The sequence below is a fragment of the Magnolia sinica genome, chromosome 15 (assembly GCF_029962835.1).
Source record: "Magnolia sinica isolate HGM2019 chromosome 15, MsV1, whole genome shotgun sequence".
Classification (NCBI taxonomy): Eukaryota; Viridiplantae; Streptophyta; class Magnoliopsida; order Magnoliales; family Magnoliaceae; genus Magnolia; species Magnolia sinica.
The window spans coordinates 43801557-43817305 of record NC_080587.1 but is presented as its reverse complement, the minus strand read 5'-3'; the positions used below and the strand labels follow the sequence as shown (position 1 = coordinate 43817305).

Here is a 15749-nt window from a genome sequence, read left to right as displayed (position 1 = left end):
TATAGGAAACCGATACTTGACTGTGATCTTGTTAATTGCTTGGCTGTCCACACATATGCGCCACGTGCCATCCTTCTTGGGTGTGAGGAGTGTAGGCACAACACATGGACTCAAACTCTCTCGAATGAATCCTTTTCTTAACAACTCATTGACTTGCCTCTTCAACTCGGCATGCTTGGTCGGGTTCATTCAGTAGTGACGAAGGTTCGGGAGAGTAGACCCAAGGACTAAGTTAATGATATGCTGGATGTCTCTCATCGGTGGAAGTTCATCTGGTAAGTCCTTAGGAAATACATTACTAAACTCCTCTAGAACTGGACTCACCCTAGACGGGATCTCTGCCCTAACCTCTGGTGTAACCTCTCTTGCCACTAGGGCATACACCTCCAAACTCTCTATAGCCTCTTTTTCAAATTTTTTCGCATTAATAATGTGAAGAGACTTAGTTTGAGATTTCCTCACTTCTTTTGTATCACCCTTCTTGACGTCTCCTCTTTTTGCCTGGATGTTCTTGGGAGGTAGAGGCTTCAAAATAATCTTTCTGCCTTCGTGTAAGAATGTACATGCATTTGAACGACCATATATCATGACATCCTTATCAAAGAGCCAAGGCCGACCTAAGATGATGTGTCCCACATCCATAGGCAAAACATCACTACACAGTGTCTTTATAGGATCCAAACTCCAAAGGCACTAGACAACACTAGGACACTAGTATGGAAGAGTTGTCGACCCAAGAGACTTTATAAGTTTGAGGGTGGGGAGTGGGCTTCAGGCCCAAACGATCCAAGGTGCTAGCGGAGACCACATTTGCACAACTTCCACTGCCGACAATGACTTTGCAAATCTTTTCCCCACTTTTGGCGTAAGTATGGAAAATAGTAGAACGACGCTAGTCATCTTGGTCCTTAGCCTGAGTTAGGATATGTCTGACTATAGTAAGTGGGATAGTCTCCCCATCGTCTTCATCACTAGCACCCACATCAGGGCGATACTCTTCTTCTTTATAGTCGCCCTGGTCATTATGATCTTCCCCTTGATCTTTAATCAGAAGGGCCTTTCCTCGCACCTTTTGGGGACACTCACGTGCGAAATGACCCATTTTGCTGCACTGGTAGCATTCTGTAGGCTCACCTCCTCTTGAACTTGATCCCTCAATGGCCTTACTCTTGAAATCTCTAGGATTGGGTTGACTAAAGGAGGATGGTTTGGACTGAGTCCCATAATTAGGTCTCATACCCTGAGATGGAGCCCTAGAACTGGAATCTCGATAGTCCATACGTCGAGAGCGCTGGAGTGCTACTACCGACTCAGGCACCAATTGGTAGGCATGATCCAAGGTGCCAACATCGTGAGTGAGCAGCTCGTACTGAAGATCAGGTCGGAGTCCCATCCTAAATCAAGAGTGTCACAATGGGGTCCTCCTGGATATCACACCGCACATATGCTCATCAAATTTAGCAATATAATCTGTGGCTGACATGTTCCCCTGGCGAAGGGACTGCCACTGATCTATGAGCTTCTGGTGGTATGACAGGGGAAGATACATCTCCCTCAGGGCCTCTTTCATATTGGCCCATAGTATGATGGGAGGTTGCCTATACCTCTCAAGTCGGCGCTTATAGTTCAGCCAAAAAGACTTAGCCTGACTACTTCATTTTGGCGAACCGCACTCGACGGTCGTCAGGCATGTCATGCCACTCGAAAAAGTGGTCCATGTCTGTCAACTAGTCGACAAAGACTTTTAAGGTCCAGCTGACCATCAAAGCTCAGCGCATCGACTTTCATACCTCTCATGACACGGTCTTCAACATCATGTCGATCATGGTACTCAAACCGAGGTGGCTGAGGACGCACCCCTGCATGACCAACTACTGGGCCATGCCCCCTCGCATAATCCCTAACAGGCTCTCTCCGAGGGGTAGGACGTGCTATGGGAGCCCTAGCTGGCTCTACTGGGGGTGTGGGATCCCTTCTACCACCACGCTCCAATACCTCAGCCTGAGGCTCATGCTCATCACCAGGATCCTCAAGGTCAGCAAGGCGCCGCTTATTGGATTCTGTCGTTGTGCGCTGCTCCTCAATGGCTGTTTCAAGACGATCTAGCCTAGACGTGATGGCTTGTAGTTGTGCTAGGATATGTTGAGATATAGGGTCGGGATCACGACTATTACTTGCGGTTGCCATATCGCGAAACACCTAAGACAACTTTAATGTAAGGACTCATTCAAAAGGAAGAAACTAATTCTAGGACTGATACGAAAACTGATTCAATAGGGCACGGGGTGTACCCAATGTAACCCTAGACTTCAGTTCAAATTTACTATCCTAATGGTGTGGCCTAAACACTATATGAGATGCAATCTCAACCTATATGCATGCACACAAAAGACCCTAACTTTATATGGGACTCACAAATACTCTATACTAAACCTTCTCTCTAATACCAAAAATGATGTAGGATACATGTATGGATGTCATGTATCACAGGAGATTAGTCAAAGGACAATTCAAAGCATACAGATCTTAGGACCTGTGGGTTATGGGCCAAGCCCGCTAAACAATAATTTCAGCAAAACAATTCACCAAACAGTAATTTCAGCAAGCAAAACTTCATGTCATTTCATTAGAAATCATCCCCACATGCACACAATCATATAAAGATTAATTCGCGGGATGTCAAGGTTGTTAGAACAACCCCTTAGCACAGAATATCAACAAAATACTCATGGGCAGATTCATACACACACAGAATTTACCATACTCCACCACATAAACTATGTTTAGAGGAGATGAAGATCACATGCGATATGGGGTGGGATAAATTTGTAATTTGGGAATTGAGGGTTGTGGGAGGAAATTGGGAGAGGGTCTAGGGTAAGTTTTATGTGAGAGGCAAAGACATAGGGTGTCGAGGTTTTGGGCGCAATGGATTGAAGGATTTAGGCTAGATAGGATCAAAGACGTTTTTTTAAAGGAGTTGAAGGAGATGGAAAGACCATACCTTGCAGAAGATAAACACGTGAGCAAGTCGCACGCCCACAAAAAGATGGAATCTCACCACCTTGCTCCAAGTCTCATGGAGGGTTCTTCCAAGTCGCACGGAAGAAAGAAAGGCTTCTCTTTAGAAAACAAGCGTGTACTCTTCCCCACCCTAGAGTTGGACGTTCCCCCCCCCCCCCCCCCCAAATAGAATTTTTACATTAAAAGTAAAATGACCAACATGCCCCTTTTAAAATCTAGCAAATTAGGGGCCCACTAAGAAATCCAAACCAACCAAAATGTGTAGAAAAGTAACAAAACATAAATGAACACTAAAAACTGAAAAAATGACTTGATCGGACGCAATCCAACGGTCGGATCTCAACCAAAACTCTCAAAAACTATCCTGGCACTCCAAATAATGTAGCCCATGTGCATCTTCCCAGTTTGGGGCCTTCATGATGCACATCCTATGCACATGGGGTTTTCAAAGTGGCCCACTGGCCAGGCCCAAGTAGTGATCACCCAAATAAAGTGTGGGCTGGGTTGGGCCAGGGCCTGGGGCTCTCCTACGGCAACGCTGGTACACTCTGATGTCCGCATTAGGTGTTCCTTGAAGAGTATGAAATTAGTCAAGAGAATCTCCCCATGCCAAAACCCATCCTTTTAACTGCTAAAAATTATGGATCATCAAGGAGTTGTTACTCTAGTCTCGACATCTTTTGGGACATTCATTAGTGGGTCTAGAGTGCACCAATCCGAGCGCTAGCTCCAAGCATTTCAGCAAAATCAAGCTCAAGCATACATATTGGTGATTGTAACTAGTGTTTTAAGTATCGACGATATCGCCCGATATATCCCATGATATATCTTGTATACCACCTGTGCGATACAAATGCACAAGTGGTGGGGTATATCTCACATGTTTGATCTGGTGAGCATTTTCAATTTTTTATCCTTTTTTCTATAAATCATTTTTAATCAGTGTCAAATTGTTACAAATCCATGATTTTTCATGCAAATGTTTTGCATGAAAAATCATGGATTGGGAGCTTCGATTTCAAGATTTAGAGTGAGTGGGCTGAGTTTCGGAAAATTGAAAAAATTAAAAATTTCTAATTTCTCGCAAATCGGCTGCAATCTGTGTCCAAATATAAAATCAAACATGTATGTAACCTGATCTAGTGATATTTTTCTTTTGCTTTTGAATGTATTGCTTATGTTTCCACACGTCTTCTTACATTTATAAATTATATGAATAGACTTTGAATATACTTGCATCAATTTAGTTAGACAACGCATATATTAGGAACCCATACAAAGAAAGCCTCTTATGTGCACTTCTTTTTTGTAATGTTTTGATTTTCAAGCGTGCATTGATGCCTTTTTTAACAATCACTGAAGTTTCATTGAAAAATTGACCGATTTCCTAATGTTTCCAACAACAACGATACATTACTTGATACAACCGATATATCCCATGCGAATGTAATAACCAATACATATCCATGTGCAATACGTAACGCGATACCGATATTTCAAATGCTGATTGTAACGCCTTTACTTTTTGAATCGGCATACCCAACCAAATTCCTATCTCAAGCCGTGTTGCATGGACACACTATTTTCATGCGCCCTTTAGTTGCATGATCCTTCTATTTAGGTGCAGCTCCCATGGATTCCTACTCCCGCTTCCTAGCTATTTGTAGTTGCAAAATTTTGACCTTAGTCTTTCCTGCTCCCCACTTGAATTTGTTTATGCCTCGCTTCACGCTTTGAGCAAGTATAATTTGCTACACCAACATTTTATGCCTGAAAAACTGCTTTCTGATATTTTGGATAGTTTGTGAAAGACTTGGTGAGTCCTCCCTTTTCTAAGCGAACATAATTATCAAGAAGGGACTATCTCCACTGAGCTTTGCAAGCTTTAGCTTTCCAGCCTCAGTTCCAATGTCCTCATCATTCTGCCAACTAATTGCAGAGAGGAAATAAGTTCTAATAAATTTGAAAAGGAAGCTCCTTCCCTTTGGCTTTAATTAATAACTATAGCATAATGTTTAAAGACCCTGACTGTACTGGGCGGTCCAACCAGTTTAGACCAGAATTAGCCCCCAAAATGAACCATACCACCCTTAAACCATGTTGGTTAACCACTGATATATTAGATTATATGCTTTTTTTTATATATATATATATAAATGAAAGAAATTCCTAGTGCAAGGTGAGTGTGACTAGTTGGTCCAGCGGTTTGATCCCTAGTGCAAAATGGGGAAAGGAAGTGTAACTAGTTGGTCTGGTGGTTCGGTCCCTAGTGCAAAATGGGGAGTGCAAGTGTGATTGGCTGGTCTGGTGATTGGAACAAACCCTTAAAGAACAGTCGAGATCCAGTATGTGCTTTAAATCATTGTTTCCTGAGATAGTGGAAATCTATCGAGCTCTTCGTCTTTATTTCCTCAATTAGGTACATCTGATGGTTTTATTTCCATTTGGATGAGGGAGTTCCAGACTCTAGAGCTTTAGTAGAAGAGAACTGGTTATTATCAAATAGGATCATTTAATAAACAGATAGGCTCCAATTTGATTCAGTGGACTTCCTCTAGGGTATTACCCATAGTATTAAAAAATGAACACACATTGGCCGATATGTAAAGGAAATGGTCTTCCTCCCATTAAGTGGGGCTGAGTTGGTCCATTATGAAAAAAGGGGTTGTATCGGGCTATCGGCCAGTGTTGGCTGATACAGGCTGGTGTTCTGTGTAGTGGTGCCACTACTGTGCCAATATGACTGTTATCGTTTTTCTACTTCTTCATTTCAACTATGAATAGAACTTAGAAAGTAATCTTAAACTATATCTGGGCATATGTTCAGGATCAATCAGAAATTTTGAGTACAATTTGATGCATCGAGGCGGATTAGACCTTTTTTGGGAAAATATCAGTAGGAGGGATAAGCCATCATTCATTTTTCTATCTTAGTTTATATATATATATATATATATATAAATCAACAAAATCGTGCTTTCTTAACATTTGATTAGTGCCTATTTGGTTGACTGAAAGTAGTTCAATCTGACACTACCCAACAGCCAACATTGTTACCAATGAATGGCTTGTTACACCATAAAATGTGTGTCCAAAACAAAAAATTACATGTTTGGGATCGTTACACATATTTTAGAATTTTACAAATAACTTTGTTAGATTTTTCCCCAAAAGAATTTTTTGGGAAGGTACACGGCCATATTGGCTGATACGAGGCCCGTTTTGGCTGGTACAGCCCGCAACATATTGGCCAGCTGATATGCCGACTAATACCATTGCGCTATACATTGATTTAACCTAGAGTCTTGGAGACCATTGTATGAGAATTCTCTGAGTTGATTTCATGATTCACTTGAATCAACCCATTTTTATTTCAAAAGTCGAGAGACTTTATATCCAAGATGGACTTGACTTGCCAAATGTGCTGAGTTTCTATATGACTCGATGACTCTGAAGTTGAAAGAAATTGGCTGATATGCCGACCCATACTGTTGCATTATACATTGGTTTAACCTAGAGGCTTGGAGACCATGGTAGGAACATTCTCCAAGTTAGTACCATGACTGAATTGAATCAACTCATTTTTATATCAAGAGTTTGGAGACTCTGAATCCAAGATGGACTTGACTTGTTAAGCTTGCTAAGTTTCTATGTGACGCAATGACTCAAAAAAGTTGAACGAAACTCATCCGAGTCATGGTGTTTTAGTCCATTGCAAAAGACCCATACAATCAAGCCATACTTGTTGAGTTATGCATCATGACTTGACAAGTTTGCTACTTCAAAAGGTTCTCACTTATCAACTAATTCTAGGTGTTGTTGATTTGTCATCTAAGATCTTAGGTAGTTTTTGAGATTTGAGATTTTCTACTATAAAAGTGTGTTTCAAATCTGAGTCTCAGCTCATAAAATTGGTTCTATTGATTAAAGCTTTAAGGTGATGATCAAACAATAAGAGACCAATTTGTGCAATTTTTGCAATGATCAATGGTGTCGTATGACTCTATAATTGAAAAGAAATACCTAGCAAAAGTTGTCAAGGTTTGTAGAAATACTTATTAGGTTTATCGTAATTAAAAAAGACCCTAGTACTTAAGCTTCTCTCTTATGGCAATTCTAAAATTTGGAATTTTTACTGTAGATTTAGGGGTTCCATTAGTGGCGGCTTAGGGAAAAAAGAAGAAATTAACGCTCTAGTGCTTGCTTTCAAATTTATTTTTTTAATTGAAGGCAAAAAGGAAGAGGTGAAGTGAACAAATTTATCTGTTTTTCTCTTCTACATTGTCCTCATTTCATGAATGTTCATCGCCTTTAAACATATTATTGTTTCTTCTTCACCAAATGTGGAAAAAAAAACCTCCGGCTTTCTGAAGTCATCATGTCTATTACTTGTGGCACAAATCCTTCTAACAAGGTGTTGCATCGCCTTTGTTTTTCCATTGGGTGGTGAACACCAGGAGGTAGAATTGTATCTCTAGCCTTTGGTTAGAAGAAAGGCTCGTAGAAGATAACCTAGGCCAAGGATCAAACAAAATAGGAAACTCAGCAAGGGCCTTTATATTGAAGGTCCATTTGATTTCATCTGACTTGGCCTTTCTAAAGACCTCAACAACCTTTTGATTTCGGAAGCATCTATTATTCCTCTCCTTCCATAAGCAATGCGCACACCCTAGGACATAAAAGAACACCATAGACTTCGGTATTACCCACATAACATTAAATAGACTCAAGAACTTTTCCCACAATCCACTAGTGAAGGCGCAAAGAATAAAAACTGTGTGGTCTTCATGCACTTCATGCAAATGTTAGGGATCACCATCTTCATTTTCTGAAGGTTATCTACCGTGAGTACGCTGTTCCTCCCCACCAACCATGTGAAAGCTGCAACCTTAGGGGGGGCATCGTAGTGCCACTCAAAGGAGGTATGGAGAGGAGGAACTCTAGGAGAGCAACCATGTAGTCTATAGAAAGACAATTGAGAATGAACCTGACTTCTCTTGTATCCATACTATCTCATCTCTACTAAGCCAAGTTGGGAGTTGGGAAGTGTATTTTGAAGTCGGGCTCATTCTCAATTGTATGGGTTGCAACACCACCACCTGAGATTGAGTAACACTTATCTATAGTGATATCAGCATCCGTAGCTAGCTTTGCTAACCTCAGAAACTCTTCGTGAAGTATCCTCTCACCTAACCAATATCTTTCGAAAAGCGGATCTTTTCCCATCTCCTAAAGAGAACCGATGCCCATCTCCTAAAGTTGAGTCGTTAGAATAGTGTTTCGTTGAGGAACAGTTTATGGAGGCCATCTTTTCTTTGTAGGACAATAAAACCCCATGGTCTGGAAGTATCTTTTTCAATTTCTAAAAATGTTGCACTTTTTGAAACATGATTTGATAAAAGTGTTCTTTCATTGACAATCATACATAAATTAGTTGTTTTATAAGATTGCAAAATTGGAAAACTACATGTGGAAGTGATGCACCAGCCAGAACAGAGCCCATGCAAGGGTACAGGGTTGATGTTAGGTGGATAGCCGATTGTAAAACTTTTTCCATGCAATCATGATTTCCTGGCAGAATTAGTTATCTTGATAACAACAATCGGCAAAATAGGATCTATAAAGTGGACCCCAATTAGTTGGATGAGGTTGTGTTGATAAGATTAATTGCTTTATATGATTACAAAATTGGAAAACTACATGTGGAAGTGATGCACCAGCCAGAACAAAGCCTATGCAAAGGTATGGGGTTGATGTTAGGTGGATAGCCGATTGTAAAACTTTTTCCATTCAATCATGAAATTTCCAATTTTAAATATGCTTGGCAGAATTAGTTATCTTGATAACAATGATTGGGAAAATAGGATCTATAAAGCGGACCCCAACTAGTTGGATGAGGCCGTGTTGATAATAATGTTTTGATGAAAGTTTTCAAAGAGTTCCATGTAAGTGGTTAGCTCAACGAAGGGTCAAAATGCAATATTTCATAATCCTTAGTAAAAGGATGTTATGGACACCTCCAATTCTAGGCCCTCTAGCTTTGGTAAGAGATTATATAGTGAGTAGTGAGCCTAATTGATTTGCACTTCAAAGGAGTATTTGTGGATGGTCTTAAATTTTGGATTGTATCGTTGTTGCCAACAAGTGGGTCGAAGGGAAGGAAGTGAGGTTCCAATGGAAGGTTGATATGAAACGGTGTATGACCATATTGAGTTTTCCTTCCTCTTCCTTCTTTGAAAGAGGATGGGTTTTAAAAGTAAATGGATAAAGTGGAATTGACGATTGTGTCTACTTAGTTCACTTCTTTAAGCTTGTTTATTGATCTCTAAATGGCTTCTTAAGCTCTAGGGCTTGTGCCAATGGGACACCCTTTTCTCCACTCAATTGTTGTGGAAAGTCTGAGAAAATTGACTCAAGACACAATCAAGGCATTCAAAAATGGTAATGGTGGCCGTAACTACCATTACTGTTACCGTTGCAGCCCTTTAATGTGTTATGGTTCCCACCCTTATTAACCATCTTTTAATGCCTTGGGCACAATGGACGTGGGTGTATTGGAATGTTAGAGGTGGACACTTTGGGAGGGAGATATCTCACCTGCAGTTCATAAATGCATAATCATCTTTTGTGATGCCAATCAATTTAAAGCTTGCATTACATAGGACACTTTTTAGTGTTGTTTGGTCTTTTGGCTATCATTAGAAAAAGCACAATTGTTGACGTTGCAGTGCACCAAGAATTCTAGTCGAGTTATTAGTCATTTAGACCAAGAATTCTAGTCGAGTTATTAGTCATTTAGACCACCCCCTCTCCTGTTTGGCACCAACTTTGAGAGCCTTCTCTATGTGGAATCCAGTGAGTGAAATTTTTGAGAGAAGGTTTAACTGGCTTAAAAGGTGCGAGTTGCTTGGAGGTTTTAACTGGCTTTAGATGGGTACATCAGGCTCATCATGTCCATGCTTAATCTCCCTGCTTTTTTATTGATCACTATTGAAGATCTTGGCCAAAATTGAGGAGAAGCTCAGAAATCTCCAACGGGATACCTTAGAAGGAAGAGGTGGACAAATATATGAGAGGGAAATCTTCAATGGATATCGTAGAAGGAAGAGGTGGGCAAATATCTGAGAGGGAAATCTCCAATGGGATATCTTGGAGGGAAGAGATTGGAAAATAATCTAAGAGGGAGAGACGGAGAGAGGGAGGTCATTTCTTTCAAAATGGTTGTATCATTTCAGAAGGGAAGGTGTGCTGTCATGGGTTAATAATTTCATTATTGAGACTTTCATTAGGACAATTCTACAATTTGCATGGGACATTATTCTCTGACATCTGGCCTCCTTGAAGGTACACTTGACAAGTACAAGTCTCAATGATAGCGTGTATGATTTCATAAAAATTGCTCACAAAATATCATGTAACGCCACCATCTCTACCCAAAGTTTTAGAAATCGGTTAGGGTATGATTATCTCACCATACTGGCAAGTTACACGACAAGGGTTAAATGCATCTGTTGCAACAAAAAAAAAAGAAGTTTTCATATCAGCTTATATTGGTGCTATAGTATGTCTGTAAATGCTCTGCTTTGAATTTTATTTTTCTTCTCATTTTTCTGGTTCTTTCCACAATTCCGCCATTGAAGAAGCTTAAAAACTCATTTTGGACTAGATCTAGGCCTATTTTGAGGATCAAAACACAAGATTTGAGTGGGATTCAACGAATCCAAGTAGAATGGACCATCTAGGAAAAAATGGAAAATGGGATAATCCATAACCTTCCTTTTCATTTGTCTTCTTCTTTTGGTTGTATTTCAATGTAGTGGGCCTAATCCACCAAATCATGCTTCATTTGTTTGATTCGGTCATATTTGGTTGACTCTCAACAATTCAAGTTATCAGGCAACATTCTTACCAAAGAATGGTTTGATGCACCATTAAACACCAAAAACTGATAGATTTTGGTGTTTTGCATTTTTTTTCCCCTAAATTTCACAATACCTTTTCAAAAAGCTTAAAAAGAGGAAAGATACAGGAACTTTTCCGATAAAAGTCCATTACGTTTTTGTACCCAGTCAATACATCCCTTGACACTGATATTCAAAGATTTATCACTGCCATAGTGTTTGATGAAACCAAGTGAGTTGAGCTTAATCGTCAATCTTGTTGGCCTCTTGGGATGATTCCAAGCCATATGACCCATGCCCTGACACTCGTGCTCACGATTCAATTGAAGTCAATAGAGCACCTTGGACCAAAATGGTATCAGTTGTGTTATTGTGTTTGTTGCTATCATAGGCTCATGGGGAAGAAAAGAAAGGTGACCAACACGAACCATCTCTCACCATTGTTTTGGATTCTTTTAACTCTGAAGGTTTGTTACACTTATTTCTGCCAGTTCTGAGTAGCAGCATGAAGAACCATCATACATGTTGAGCAAGCAATCCATCATCAATCAACATATGAAATGCGTCTTTTGCGAAGTTAGGATGAGAAATATAATGTTTCTCTTCATCACAAGCTGTTTTTGAAAGTTTACTATATTTAAAACCACTCATCAAAACCTAGCCAACATAGATTTTCTAAATCATCCAGTTGACCAAGTATATCAGAAAGAGTTATTATACAAGGCTTGGCCTGAACCTTTTTATTTTTAAACGGTAATGGTATGCTTAGGTTTTCCATTTGTAGAAATGAGGCCCATAGTTCAGTTTATACAAACTGTTTATAATTGTGTGGTTGTCCCTGCTTTTGGTGGACCATGAGCCAAAATTCTCCTAGATGTGATAAGCCTAGCCCTTGGTGGCTAGGAAATAGATGGTTAAGAACATGTATAGTGAAGGTCCAAATATTCAATGGTCAGGTTCATTCCAATCCAAGGGATTTTTAATGCATGAGCTTCATCCAAGGTGGGCCCCATCATATCAGTGGCTTGGATCATCAAACCATGCGCCTAGTTATACATACTAGAAACTGATTGTATTGTAGAAGCTCTTCATCCAATTGCTCTTACCTCTTTGGATGCAATCCGTTCATTCTGACAAAAAATGGCTACTCAATCACTTTGGCGGCATATTTCACAACGTTTTTGAAAAAAATCCCTCATAAATCTTGTCATTAGTTGCCGTTCAAGAGAGACGAATGTTCTTGGCATTGTATCTGGATGGCCTAATATCTTATGCCTTGTTTGGTAGGAAGATCCTAGAATATGGGGGTGGGGGTCTAGTGGTGTACTTGCTTTCTGGAGGACAGATGGGGCTATTGGGTGCCACATCAGCTGTGTGCCCATCATTTTGCAGTAGAATGCTGACCAAATCATATAAATGGGAAAACCACTAATAGTGGTTTTTCCATATTTGCGATTTTGCTGGCGGCTTCCTGTAACAATGCAAACAAATGGTATGGTGCTGCCCATGGGTGTCAGTTCTCTTTGAAAGAAATCTTGGTATTCTAGGATCTTCAACATACAAAGTTTGTGAGGGCCTGATGATGCATTACACCAGGAATGGTCGTCCTGTACCCGAGAACGCCACTCTATTTTGACTAGAGACTTCCTTGCAGCTCAAGGGGCTTTTGTTTTATAGAGAGTTTCTTACAGCATCAGTAAAGGGGTCGGAATCAGTTTAGGGCTATTGCAGACCTTACTTGCAGGAATTCCCAAGCAATTTTCAGAATCTATTCAACTTCAGCCACTGACTCTTCATTCTGCATGCACAGTAACCAAAAATAGTTTATAAATACAAGGTAGAAGAGAAAACCCTAGAAGTTCTTCTGATTCTTCTTAAATATGAATTTTCTTATGGGTGAATTCTCACCCTCTCTATATATATTTGTTGCACTTCCCCTTTGAATTTCTGTCATTCCTAGTGATGCTTTTAAGTTCTTTTGGGGTATCAAATCAGGAAATGCCGCACCAACAAAATTTCTTACAGCATATTCCAGTCACTTTCTGCAGAATCAGGCAGTTGGTTTTGCTACCAGTTCCTGTAGGATCTGAGGCTGCAGAACCTTTGTTGCATGATCCATCAAACTAGGTGCCGCTCCCACTTCAGATCATACGTAGGACCAGTGTTTGTAGTGTTGGCATTGTTACATGTGTTGATATTATTGCCAATGCCAAGGGAAGAAAATAGAGGAAAATATAATTTTCTCATTTTCCCCCAATTTCTAGTCCCAAATGTTGAGATTTGCTACTCAAATTCATGTCAATGCATGAGAATCGTGCATAGATATGGATTTGGGTTGAAATCCATGCTTAGATCTTATGAAAAAAATGGTTTTTTGCAAGAAATTCACCTTGGAAGATCTGGCCCACCCCCACTTGAGTTGCGTCAAATCTCCCCCAATATCCAAGCTTTGGATGAAATAAATCCAATAGATGTTGAAATTCACCTCACGATAGATTCCCTAAAAGAATCTCTCAAAAAAATGATTTTCCTGATTGTTTTATTTTTTATTTTTTCAACATTTATGCATGTTTTCCAGGTCCTATCGCTATGTTGGCAACAATATTGATTCTATCGCCGATGCAGGGAATAAATAGCCTGAGGGCAAGTACGATATTTTCACTATATTGATACAATGGCGAGATATTGGCGATATCGATGATAAAATTACCGATGCCTAAAATAAACAATTTTCTGGGGGTTCCTGTATCACCAACCCGGGGATACTGATGATATCGGTGATATTATCGATAATATCGCTGACATTTTGTTCACTGGTTAGGACCCATGCTTCTACTCCTGCTTCCTAGCTGTTCATACTTGCTAACAGTTTCAAACATATGCTTCCCCATTTCTGCACCCGAATCTGTTGCTCTATGCTTCACGCTTCGTGCTGATATAGGCTATACACATATATTCCCTGATGTGGTTTTCCTCTAGTAATTCTGGTCTATGTTGATTGTATTTTGTCCTTCGGTACAACTGAATTCGAACAGTATGCTTGTCTTATTAATATGGTCTGCTGCTGAAAAATTTGCAGCATGAATCAAATCAATATTGCATATTTTTTGTATCCCTTCGTTCCCTGCAGGAGCTGTTGGCCTGAAGCCATTGACAGAACACTTGTCTCTATTGTTACCATTTCATTTGGCAGTTACCACCAAGTTCCTATGCAGACAGGAGCTAAAATTGCTGCAGCGTTCTCATTTATGTCACCTAATATCCCGTAGTCGTCCTACTTGGTTTTTTTTTTTTTTTCACTGAAACAAAATTCCCAGCTTTTTCAGGAAAAAAAAAATGTTTGGCGGAAAAGGAAAAAGGTTTTCCTTTGTGATAATGTGTTGTTTGGACAACTAAGAAAAGGCTGGATTCCACACAGGGAACATTAAGCTTTTGGTAATTTGGAATCTTGACACAGGAAGCTGGGTGATGGTTGCGAGAGGAATAGGACATTTTCACTTCCTAACCAAACAAGAAAAATTGGAATCCATGATTCATGAGATAACTATTGTTTTTCTTTCTTTTCCCTGGATTCCATTTATCCAAATATGCTCCAAGGATCCCATTTTCCTAGCTTTTCATGGAAATTATTTCCCCAACTAAAAACTGGAGAAAAATTCCCAAGAACAATTGGATAAACTTATAAAACAATAGTACCCCATCCTTCTCTCTACATCTCTCTCACACCACTCTAATGCAGTTGCCTCCTCTACTCTTCTTCACTAAGCTCAAAAGTGCACCCCACATAATAGGCTGTCTAAATCACTGATTAGATCTTTTCTAATGTAAATAAATATAGGCCATTCATTTTCCATTCTTTGATTGGATGGTTGATATTATTAGTTCAATGTGATCCTTGCAAGGGATTGGCAGTCAAAGGTGGGCCCCACATGATGTACAATGATTAAGCCTTTTTTCTAGTATAAAGGATTGACCATATAGAATGATGCAATCATAGCGACTTTGTGAGAGTTGTGCAATTAGAGGTTGAGCCCCAAATGATGTATGACGTTGGTCGATGATTCGACCTTTTCTAAAATTACAAAGATGGACCTTCCATTTCCCATTCCATTGATCAAACATTCAGGGCTATTTAGAAGAACGCAAACCAAGGAATGCAACCAGTTTCATCCTCAAGATATTTGCACCTGTTTGGGAGGAGGTGGATGCTGCTGCAGTACAGTTCCTAGACGTCTGTGTGGTTGCTGTGCCATATTTTAATATAGAACAATTAAGTTTATACAATTAGATAATGGAGCATTTGGTTGCTGCAGAACTTCTGTACTTCCAAAATTTTCCACAGTACATGTTTCTTTTGTCAAACGAGAGGACACTGAAACAGTCCATTTTTTGTGATTTCCAGCAGCGACTTCTGGTGAATGCTGCTTTGTTTTTACTAAATGAGGACAAGTAAAAAATTGCAGTGTGGAAGCCAGAAAGCTTGTGAAAATGCAAACTTCACCACTGATGATACCTAATACATGCACATAGCCATTCATACACCTTATTCATTCATAGAAAAGGTATATCTGTGTACATCATAAACATCTGTAGCACATGTATGCTATATCTTGTAAGATGTTTGCTAATGCCACACGTATAATGCAATCTACCCATCATCACATGTGCCAAGTTGGCATATATAGTGACTGTCGAAGCAATCCAACTGGGGACTCTCCATGTAGATGCTTTGGCTAAAAAATAGATGGGTCCTCTTCTCATGTGGGGCATAGTAGACAAAACAAATGGACTGTGAAGACATTTTTTCATGTCTCTGTTTGCTTT

General features: G+C 39.8%; 1 protein-coding gene across 6 annotated transcripts in view; it reads left to right on the top strand.

Moving 5' to 3' along the window:
- Window positions 1-15320, top strand: part of LOC131227532 (uncharacterized) — a 61945-nt gene extending 46625 nt beyond the window's left edge. For 4 of the 6 annotated variants that reach the window (XM_058223332.1, XM_058223333.1, XM_058223327.1 and 1 more), the window contains one exon: window positions 14056-15320. The gene's annotated coding sequence lies outside the window, so the exon portion shown is untranslated. Of the gene's footprint in view, window positions 1-8470; window positions 8534-13503 lie in introns of all 6 variants that reach the window. The other 2 variants (XM_058223334.1, XM_058223326.1) reach the window with 2 other exon arrangements.
- The last annotated feature ends 429 nt before the right edge of the window (window positions 15321-15749 follow it).